The 11,991-nt window shown below is 41.8% G+C and overlaps 1 pseudogene; it reads left to right on the top strand.

Moving 5' to 3' along the window:
* Positions 1 to 456: 456 nt before the first annotated feature.
* On the top strand, positions 457 to 11,118 carry LOC136517742 (uncharacterized; annotated as a pseudogene).
* Positions 11,119 to 11,991: the final 873 nt, after the last annotated feature.

The raw sequence follows: 11,991 nt of genomic DNA, 5'->3' as shown, positions 1-11,991 counted from the left end.
GCTTAATAAATTCGTCTCGTAAATTAGTCTCCATCTGTGTAATTAGTTTTATAATTAACTCATATTTAGTTTTCCTAAATAGCATCCGAACGTTCGATGTGACATGGACTAAAATTTAGTCCAGGAAACCAAACACCCCCTTATTTAGACTTGGTTTCTTGGATTTTTTTTTCTCTCTCCTCATTAAATCACTTACCACGTCAGCAAATTATCTTATCTCCGTGACACTACAATTAATATTGATATCTATAAAAAACCACCCTAGTGATTGCCCTTGTACCGTTGCGGCTGCCCTTTACGCAGCAGCTTCATCGGCCGCTCTGTTTCGAGCCCTTTACGCAGCAGCTATCCCCTCTTCAAGCTGCTGTTAATGCAAAGATATTACTATTCTGAGACCTGGGCGTGGAATATCATACAGCGCCCCGGCGGAGCGCCGCCCCTCTCCGGCGAGGAAACAAAACTGACGTGTTTAATGTGACCCCGAACATTTTTACGCATGCGCTTCTTTCAGCTAATAATAAAAATCACCGGCATAAGATTCCTTTTGAACCCTCGTTAATGGCGCCAGCGTCGTTCGGGGAGAAAACCCCAACTCCGCTCACCGTCTCCATTAGCGCCCCAATCCACGCCCCCCACTTCCGCCTTGAGACCCCCATATAGTGCGTCGCCATTCGTCTTCCGTCGAGTCCCGCCGGAGGTTACCGGGCTGGCATCGCCCACCGTCGTCTCTGCTCCGCGCCTCCGCCCGTTTTCCTCCGCCTCCGTGCTCCAGCCAGGTTCGCCGTTCGTCGAATCCAGGAGCGCCTCCCCTCGCGTCGTCCTTGCTTCCCCGAATTTCATCCGCCTCGGTGCTCCAAGCAAGGCTCGGCGGCCGTCGAATCCCGGCCGGACCATTACTGGCGGTTAGCATCGCTCCTCTCCGTCTCTGCTTCCCGTTACTCCCGCTCCTACACACAAGTTTTGCCGCCGCTACTGGCCGGAGAAGACCACGGATTCGCCTCCAACACTCTCCGTCTACTATCCTCAGAGAAGATCCGAGGGTCGCCCCCAACAACACCTGCCAAGAACTCACGGAGAAGAGACTGGAATCACCCCCAACAGTACCCACCTCCACATGGAACAGATCCACAATCGGTGAGTATCCTGGAGTCCTTTTATTGGCGTGGGAAATAAATTAATCCCCCATATGCATTCAGTTCTATATCTTGTTTGTATTCTTTGAACCAATCTCATATCAATTTTTGTTGAGCCATTGACACCGAAGCATTTTATTACTGCCCTACCCCAAGCAAATGGACCAGTGATACTCGTTTTGCTGTATTTTATTTATCCATCAGAAAGCAATTGAATTTTATCCTTGTCTCACGTTTGGGAATAAAATTCACACCTGTACTCACGCCCTAATTTGCAGGGCTGAGAGGTAACAGTGTTCTGTTGCTCTGTTATTTATCCTCACGATGCTTTGGTAGTTTTCTTTACCTCAGTTAATAATTAATTCATTAGCTGCACAAGTAGGTTAATTTTCATTGATGAGGGAAATGCAAACTGTGTCCATAGCTGAACCAAATTTGATATCCATGGAGTCCTCTTGTTGGTGTATGAAATAAATTAATTACCCTTTTTGAATTACAGTCCGATATCTTGTTCATATTTCTTTCAACCAATCTCATATAGATTTCGGTTGAGCCAATGTCATCAATGCATTTTATTACTGCCCTACCCCTAGTAAAATAGATCAGCAATGATTGTCTTGCAGTATTTTATCCATCAGAAAGCAATAGTAGTTTATCATTGTCTCACGTTTGGGATTAAAATTCACACCTGCACTATCGCCTTAACCTGCAGCAGGGCTGAGAGGTAACAGTGTCTTGTTGCTCTAATCTTTATCCTCACAATGCTTTGGTAGTTTTCTTTTACTCATTTAATAATTAAATCCATAGCTGCACAAGTAGGTTATTTTTTAGTGATGATGGACATAACAGTTCCTGCTTCCTTTCATACACCGCAATTCACCCTTATGGCCTTAACTGCTTCTTTCCAGTGTGATCCACCCTCGGTGCAAGATGAAGCAAAAACTTGATCACGTTCCTGAACGTGTTACATCAATTACTATATCAAACAGCCAGCAGTTTTATGAGATTCAAATTCCACTTTCAACTGGAGACAATGGTGGCATGGCAAGCTCAGCGAACACCAATGCAGATGGTACTCATGATGCATCTAGTTCAATTCATGAGCGTGTTGTTCCAAGACACCACCAGAAGAAAACCATACCAAAGAAATTTCAACAGAAGGGGGCTCAGTGTTCTTCTGCAGCAACCCCAAAGAGGAGAACACCCCATACCTCACAGCATGAAGACCTGCTTTCTAGTCCGACCAGTCGTTCACCAATGCTGGCTGCATCACAAGACAACGACGACGATGTGAGTTCAGGTTTACTGCTTTATCAATCTCCCATTTACTAATGATTGTATACGTTTGATCATACTTCAACTCCATCTAGGATTTCGAAGGAAGGGCGGGCCTGGTGCAAGCGGTAGAGTCTTACCGCCTGTGACCGGAAGGTCTCGGGTTCAAGTCGCGGTCTCCCCGCATTGCACAGGCGAGGGTAAGGCTTGCCACTAACACCCTTTCCCAGACCCCGCACAGAGCGGGAGCTCTCTACACTGGGTACGTCCTATGATTTCGAACCAGCAATAAAACGCCCAAGGCCGAAGGTTCCTGCTCACAAAGATCCTAAATCAAAGCAATCTTCACTTCCATCCATACAGGAAGAGGTGAGCTAAACTGGCTTTACACATGCAGATGTATAACTATTCAGGTATATGTCCACACTGACATAATTTTACTCCCATAGGACGATGATGGTATACCAGGCAAGATTAACTGCCGCTGCACTCCCAATCATGTGCTCGACGCCATCAATAAACTTTCAGAACCACAAAAGAATAGGGTTCGCGAGCTTGGTTGGGGTAAATTTCTAGAAATTGCTATAGATTGTGTGGAGAGCAGGAACCTATTTCTTTATTTGCTGGACAGGGTGGATATAAACAGCATGTTTTTACAGGTCCCACCCAACATCGAACTACCTATCAACAAGGCAGCTGTTCATGCTGTGCTTGGTGTGCCAGCTGGCACAGAGGTCATTTCTAAGAAGTCCAGCAAGGAACTTTCTAATGCGAAGAGAGAGCTTATGGCTCAGCTTGGAATTGCAACAAACAAAATCACAGTCCCTCGGCTTTTGGAAGAGGTGGCTAAGGGAAATGCCGATGACCTCTCAATGAAATGCTTCTTCCTCGTGATCTTCAACAGGTTCTTGTTTCCAGGGTCAGCATTTGACATCGCGAACACAGACCTGCAGTTCATTATGGATTTTCAAAACTTTGGCAAGGTTGATTGGCAACAGGCTGTGATAGATCATATCAGAACCTCTGCGAAAGAGTGGCAGTCTCCTGGTGCCAAAAACACAGCTAACCCTACTATTCGATCATGTGCTCCATTCCTCTTAGTAAGTACCATTCATCATGCATTCTATCTCCCCCCTTAATGTATTTTTTTATTGTTCATCATGCATCAGCACTCATTTGTCCATGCAGATTTACTACCTCGAGAACCTGGATCACCCACTCAATGACAACAATCACCGGATGGTTGTGCCAAGGGCTGCTGTATTCTCAAAGCAATATATTTCTACGTTGACCAATGCAGATAGGTGGGCCGACAAAGATGATCGCATATGCTACGGCAAACTCCGGGTTCGTTTTATACCACTCCATCTTTTAAAGAACATCCTCTACATTTTTGTTTTTTGATTCCTTCAGTCATACGAGACGTAACACAGCTTGTTTTGCATCCAGCAAAAAGATCCCGTTGGTTCAGCTTACCAAAAGGTATACACCATGCAACATACTGCGGTCCCTGCATCTTTCCAACTACCTCAGTTGAGCGACCTGCTCAGAGGTGTCTTGGATAATGTGGCAGCCAGTTCAAACCCTCATTTCATACAACTTATTACGACGGTCGACCGTGACATCTGTGCCAACCAGAAGGTCATACATGAGCTCCATCACACAAATGAGTGCCTCTTGATCAAGTTTTCAGAAGATGTCAAGGAACTATTTGCAAATGCCCCTACGCCTACAATTACAAAGGTTCAACACCAGACCGGACAGCAGACAAGACCAGAGAGTAGTACACGTAACTTACAAGAGCCTACCTTACAGCGTAATGACGGTGGTACACCCCGTTCAACCCAAACTCTGAGATTATCCTCTCTTTCACATACTACTGATTTTATTACATGCTCTCATATTTATTGTTTGTTTGCTTATTATTGCTACTGCTCCACAACTATTCATACACGGACTACTCTCATTTGTATATATTCAAACTGCAGCACAAACATCTTCAGATTTGGCTGGTCCGAGTCATACAGAGACCGCAACAGTGCAAGTTGAACAGCCAGCGGATGCGACACAGCCAATCGCTGGTCCAGGTACATTTTAACCTCATCCTTTTGCATACTAATGTTTTTTAATGCATGTTATTACCAAGCTTACCAATATCGGCCAATTATAATGCATGTTTTCTTATATATTGTCAATTCAACACTATTACTCATACACGTGTTAATGTTATATGTATTTATTCAAACTGCGGGCCACGTATCTTCATATTCAGCTGGTGCGAGACAAGAAGAAACTGTTGCATTTCGAGACGAGCAGGCAGCTGAACAGGAGCAACCACTCACTGATCCAGGTATAAAATTACGGACTAACCTCCGGATATCCATATGCATAATAGAATCCATACTTAACGTCTGATATCTCGCAGTTGGCCACCATAATGTCGATAACCTGCGTGCTACTACAAAAGGTACACCTCATATTCACGTTCATTATTACCGCAGCACCTGTCTTCATTTATTTTACATTTTACTTTTCAAACTGGATGTGTAATCACAGGGGTTGATGTTGTCACAACGGGCCTACACATTCCGACAATGGTTGGCGAGCAGCTTGGGAAGCAGCCCCACGGATCAGCTCACTTAGGTACATGGTTTTATCAACACATGTCTATTTTAATCTACTGACTAATCATAGGGCCCATATCCTGTAAAATAAAACAAAGTAGATTGACAACGGCAAAAAAGATCTTGAAACAAAGATTTTGAAACTCACCCAAAAGATCTTAATAGTATCCCAGCAGTTAGTGAAGTTTCGATGTGCTATTCATTGTCATCTCATTTCCTCCTATCAGTATTAATTTTATATTATTCATGATCCATACAAAGATGCGGACCATTTCTCTTACTAATCAAACACCAAATCAATTAATAATTTTTTATCCATTACTTATACGGTCGGTGAACGTGTACGATTTTTTACTCCGTCTTTGCTGGCGTCGGTAATAAAACACCCATCTGATATTATGAGTAATAAAAAATGATACTATTAGTAATAAAAAATACCGTGTCCAAGACTGATGCCCCGGTGAATAACAGTTTATTTTACTGCACATCGGCCCTGACGGAATTATTTATGCACCCAAATGATATTATTAGTAATAAAAAATTCCCTGTCCGATGACCGGACGCCCCAGTGAATGATAGAGTTAATTTTACGGCTCATTGGTCCTGACGGAATTATTTAGAGACTCAAATGATACTATTAGTAATTAGTAATTAAAAAAAAACCTGTCCGAAGACCGGATGCCCCGGTGAATAACAGAGATAATTTTACTGCTCACCGGTCCTGATGGAATTAATTAGATACCCAAATGGTAGTATTAATAATAAAAAAAATATTTTTTCCGGAGACCATCTGATATACTCTGTTCGGAGACCAGAGGCCCCGGTGATCATCAGTCAATTTTACTGCTCACTGTATTTGACTGAATTATTTATACACCCAAATGATACTATTAGTAATAAACAAATTCCCTGTCCGAATACCGGACACCCCGGGTGAATACCAGAGTTAATTTTACTGCTCACTGGTCCTGACGGAATTATTTAGATAGTCAAATGGTACTACTACAACAACAACATAGCCTTTCAGTCCCAAATAAGTTGAGGTATGATAGAGTTGAAACCCACCAAAAGCCCCAAGTCACGGTTCAGACACTTCAATAGTTGCTTTCCAAGTACTCCTATTCAAACATAGATCTCTAGGTATATTCCAAGCTTTCAAATCTCTTTTTATTTCCTCCTATGTCAATTTCGGTCTACCTCTATCTCTCCTCACATTATTAGCTTGGCTTAGGACTCCACAATGCACTGGTGCCTCTGAAGGTCTTCTTTGGATATGTCCAAACCACCTCAACCGATGTTGGATAAGCTTTTCTTCAATTGGTGCTACCCCTAGATGGTGACGTATATCATCGTTCCTAACTCAGTCGATTCTTGTGTGACCGTAAATCCATCGCAACATACGCATTTCTGCAACATTCAGTTGTGGAACATGTCGAATCTTTGTAGGCTAACATTCTGCTCCATACAACATAGCCGGTCTAATCGCCGTTCTATAGAACTTGCCTTTTAGCTTTTGCGGTACCCTCTTGTCACAGAGAATGCCAGAAGCTTGTCGCCAATATCTCTATCCCTTTGTAGCATCGATCCCAGATACCGAAAGGTATCCTTCTTAGGCACTACTTGACCTTCCAAACTCACATTTCCCTTCTCCTATACAACTCCGTTAAAGTCGCATCTCATGTATTCGGTTTTAGTTCTGCTCAATCTAAAACATTTAGACTAAAGGGTCTACCGCCATAACTATAGTTTCCTATTTACTCCCGTCTGGCTTTCGTCCACTAACACTATATCATCAGCGAACAACATACACCAAGAGATATACCCTTGTATGTTCCTGATAACCTCATCCATTACCAAGGCAAAGAGATACGGGCTTAAGGTTGATCCTTGATGAAGTTCAATTTTAATCGCAAAGTAATCTGTGTTGTCATCGTTTGTTCGAACACTAGTCACAACATTGTTGTACATGTCCTTGATGAGGGTCACGTATTTTGATGGGACTTTATGTTTGTCCAAAGACCACCACGTAACATTTCTTGGTATCTTGTCATAAGTCTTCTCCATGTCAATGAAAACCAAGTGGAGGTCCTTCTGCTCTCTAAACCGCTCCATAACCTGTCTTATTAAGAAGATTGCTTCTGTGGTTAACCTTCGGGGCATGAAACCAAATTGGTTTATTGATATCTGCGTCGTTCCTCGCAGGCGCTGCTCGATGACTCTCCCATAACTTCATAGTGTGGCTCATCAACTTAATTCCCCGATAATTAGTACAACTTTGGATATCTCCCTTGTTCTTGTAGATTGGTACCAATATGCTTTTTCTCCACTTCTCAGGCATCTTGTTCGATCGAAAGATATTGTTGAACATCTTGGTTAGCCATACTATAGCTATATCCTCGAGACATCTCCACACCTTGATTGGGATACCATCAGGGCTCATCACTTTGCCCCCTTTCATCCTTTTCAATGCTTCTCTGACCTCTGATTCTTGAATCCTCCGCACAAAGCGCCTGTTAGTGTCATCAAACGAGTCGTTCAGCTGAACGGTGGTGTTCTCGTTCTCATCATTGAACAATTTATCAAAATACTCTTGCTATCTATGTCTGATCTCATCCTCCTTCACCAAGAGTTGCCCCCTCTCATCCTTTATGTATTTGACTTGGTTGAAGTCCCTTGTCTTCCTATCGCGAGCCCTGGCCATCTTATAAATGTTCTTCTCTTCTTCCTTCGTACTCAAACGTCGGTAAAGGTCCTCATAGGCCCGCCCATTTCCCTCACTCACAGCTCATTTTGCAGTTTTCTTTACCACCTTGTACTTCTCTATATTGTTTGCACACCTGTTATGATACAAACGCTTATAGCGCTCCTTTTCCTTAATAGCTTTTTGCACATCTTCATTCCACCACAAGTATCTTTCGAGTCGCCGAATGGTACTATTAGTAATAAAAAATACCGTGTCCGAGACTGATGCCCGGTGAATAACAGAGTTAATTTTGCTGCATATTGGTCCTGATAATTATTTATGCACCCAAATGATATTATTAGTCATAAAAAACTTCCCTGTCCGAATACCGGACGCCCCAGTGAATAATAGAGTTAATTTTATTGCTCATTGGTCCCGACGGAATTATTTAGTGACTCAAATGATACTATTAGTAGTAAAAAAAATTCCCGTTGCGAAGACCGGACGCCCCGGTGAGTAACAGAGTTAATTTTACTGCACATCAGTGCTGACAGAATTATTTATGCACCCAAATGATATTATTAGTAATAAAAAAATTCCTTGTCCGAAGACCGGACGCCCGGTGAATAATAGAGTTAATTTTACTGCTCATTGGTCCTGACAGAATTATTTAGAGACTCAAATGATACTAGTACAACAATAACAACAACAACAACAACAAAGCCTGTCAGTTCCAAACAAGTTGGAGTAGACTAAAGTTGAAACCCATCAAGAATTCCTAGCCACGGTTCAGACACTTCAATAGCTGCTTTTCAAGCACTTCTATTGAAATATAAATCTTTAGGTATATCTCAAGCTTTCAAATATCTTTTTATTGCCTCATCCTATGTCAATTTCGGTCTACCTCTACCTGTCCTCATATTATTAGCTTGGCTTAAGACTTCACAATGCACTGGTGCCATTGAAGGTCTTCTTTGGACATGGTCAAACCACCTCAACCGATGTTGGACAAGCTTTTATTCAATTGGTGCTATCCCTATGTGGTGACGTATATCATCGTTCCTAACTCGGTCGATTCTTGTGTGACTACAAATCTATCGCAACATATGTATTTCTACAATACTTAGTTGTTGAACATGTCTAAACTTTGTAGGTCAACATTCTGCTCCATACAACATAGCCGGTCTAATCGTCATTCTATAAAACTTGCTTTTTAACTTTTGTGGCACCCTCTTGTCACAGAGAATGTTAGAACCTTGTCGCCACTTGATCCACCCTGCTTTGATTCTATGGCTAACGTCTGCATCAATATATCCATCCCTCTGTAGCATCGATCCTAGATAATGAAAGGTATCCTTCTTAGGCACTACTTGGCTTAAAAGTCACATAAACTCACATCTCTCTCTTCCTGTGCAGCTCTACTAAAGTCACATATTATGTATTCGGTTTTAGTTCTGCTTAATCTAAAACCTTTAGACTCAAGGGTCTGCCGCCACAACTATAGTTTCCTATTAACTCCCGCCTGACTTTTATCCACTAACACTATATCACCAGCAAATAACATACACCAAGGGGAGGATATCCCCTTGAATGTTCTTGGTAACCTCATCCATTACCAAAGCAAAGATGTACGGTCTCAAGGCTGACCCTTAATGAAGTCCTATTTTAATCGAGAAGTAGGTTGTGTTACCATCCAATGATACTAGTACTAATAAAAAAATTCTCTGTTCGAAGACCGGACACGCCCAAGTGAATAATAGAGATACTATTAGGTTGAAATATAAATCAATAATATCCAGGCAGTTTAATGACTTCTGATCTGCTGTTGATCATCATATCATGTCCCCCAATCAGTATTTAATAAACAATATTCTTAACACATACAAAGTGGCGGACCATTGGTCTTGCTAAACAAATCAACAGAATAATTTTTTTAAGCATTACTCATACGTCCCATGGACGTGCCTACTTTTTACTGATGTGTTGGGCGGCGTCATTAATATAACCATATACTACTGCATGGCTGTTCCTGCTTGTTCCGAAATATACACTACATGCAAGTTGTGTTTTGCGCCTATTTATGCCCATAATCTTTACCACCGCAACTACGGTAGTATTATTCTGCACCAAATGCATGTATTAATTAAGACCAGCAATATAGCAGAGCTGAGTAATTTTGCATTCCATTGACCCTACATTTGAGACTGAATAGTCGCTACGCACCGCTGTTACTACACATTGAATGTTATTAATACGCTGGAAGGAATATAAACATCATATTCTTCATCTGTCTTGCACGCACCGGTCTTCATTTTTATCACAAAGATATGGGAGGCCACCATGAGGAGAGTCTTATTCGCAAGGAGCACCGGCAGGCTGCTGCAACGGCATCACGTAGCACGAGGGGTCCTTTATCGTCTATGCAGCCACCAGTCACAGGTAGTCAGACAGGAGCGTCTCAAGCATTGCCCATGCCCATACCCATACCCATACCCATACAGGTCACTCCAGAAGAACTCGATCATGAAGACGCCACCGACACACCTGCTACGCCACCAACTACGCTCTCAGCTGCTGAAATCGTCACACCCGAAGTTGGGAAGACATACACACATGTGAGCCTTTTCGTTTTTATATTTTACTCACCTTTTATGATAAAAAATAGTGTTTGTTGTTTAAAATCTTTGCTTTTTCTCAACAGCCCCCGACATTGCCAGAGGATATGATCCCAAAGGTGGGGATGTTTTTCGACACTGAAGAGCATGCATACGAGATGTTCAGGAGATATGCCGAAGCAACTGGTTTTCCAATTAAGTGGGATAGGAAAAAACATACTGTAAGGGACGTATCCTGCTCAATGTCTGGAACATGGAAATACTATAGAAGCCTGAACAACAGCGCACTCACAATAAGTTCACAAAGAAGACCGGCTGCAAGGTTTACATGAAGCTCAAATATGTGTCTGACATGGAAGGTAATAACAATGGCAAGGTTATGATAGACAAGATACGGCTTGACCATAACCATCTACTGTCAGACACACCTTGGGTAACAAAGCAAATGCGCTGCCACAAGAGAAGAAAGACATGTAATGGATTATGTGGATCACCTTAATGAGCACAATGTACCAAGTACTGCTGTGAGGTCAATTCTTGCTGACATGTACGGAAATAAAAAAAAAATGACAAGTGGGCCATACCTAGCTGAGTATATGTTGGCTCGTTCTAATGGATAGTGGTTTAGTTGTTTGTGACGAGTGATAAAATAGGAGTTATCGGCAGAGTTGAACATAATACATTTTATTAAATAATCTAAAAACATTATAGACACAGATGATGGAATTTGGACTGGATTTAAATGAAGAAACCATGCTTGTGTTTCAAGTAAAAAAGAAATATTATCTAAATGTGAATTGGATAAATGTACCTGTTCTCCAAGTCTTTCCTAGTAATAATGTGTATATATAAAATAAAACAAAGATTTTGGAACTCACTATCTTCGCCTTAGCCTTCGTAAATGCAAGTTCCAATATTCATGAAAGTACTTCTTTACATGTAGATGTATATATATTGGTAACATAAAGTGACCCATTTTTTTTACATATTATAATATGTATAGGACATTTTTTTACATTTTATTATGGGCGATTCTAGCGCCCGGAAGTCCGGCGCGCGAGTGTGTCCAGACCCTTCCCAAAGTCTGCTTGCCCCGCGCGCGGAATAGAACAAAACCCTGCCCCCCCCCCCAACCCCCGCGCGTATAGAACGGAATAGAACAAAACCCGCCCCCTGTCCTCCGCTCCCCACTGCACCCCTGTCCCCCGTTCCCCCACCGCGCCCTTGTCCCAAAAAAAAGCATGAAACACTTTAAATGCAACATTGCAAACATATGGAAAAACTATATAGTGCAATATCAGGATATAAATACTGTAACATCACAAAAATATGTAGTGCAACATTGAAAAACATGCACTGCAACATCGAAAAATATGTACTGTAACATCAAAAAAAATATGTACTGCAACATCGAAAAACATGTACTGCAATATCAAAAAAATATGTACTACAACAACGAAAAAAATATATGCTGCAACATCGAAAATTATGTACTGCAACATCTCAAGCAGTAGTACTGCAACATCGAAAAAACATCTGTTACACCGACCTAAAAATCTCATTGCAACATTCAAAAATCATCTATTGCAACATCCCGAAAAACCCATTGCAACACGGGAGAAACAACACACAAGTGTATAAAACAGCCCCTGACCCATCAT

Source organism: Miscanthus floridulus, chromosome 17, assembly GCF_019320115.1.
Source record: "Miscanthus floridulus cultivar M001 chromosome 17, ASM1932011v1, whole genome shotgun sequence".
Classification (NCBI taxonomy): Eukaryota; Viridiplantae; Streptophyta; class Magnoliopsida; order Poales; family Poaceae; genus Miscanthus; species Miscanthus floridulus.
The sequence above is the reverse complement of the archived record's forward strand: the minus strand, read 5'-3'. Positions and strand labels throughout refer to the sequence as shown.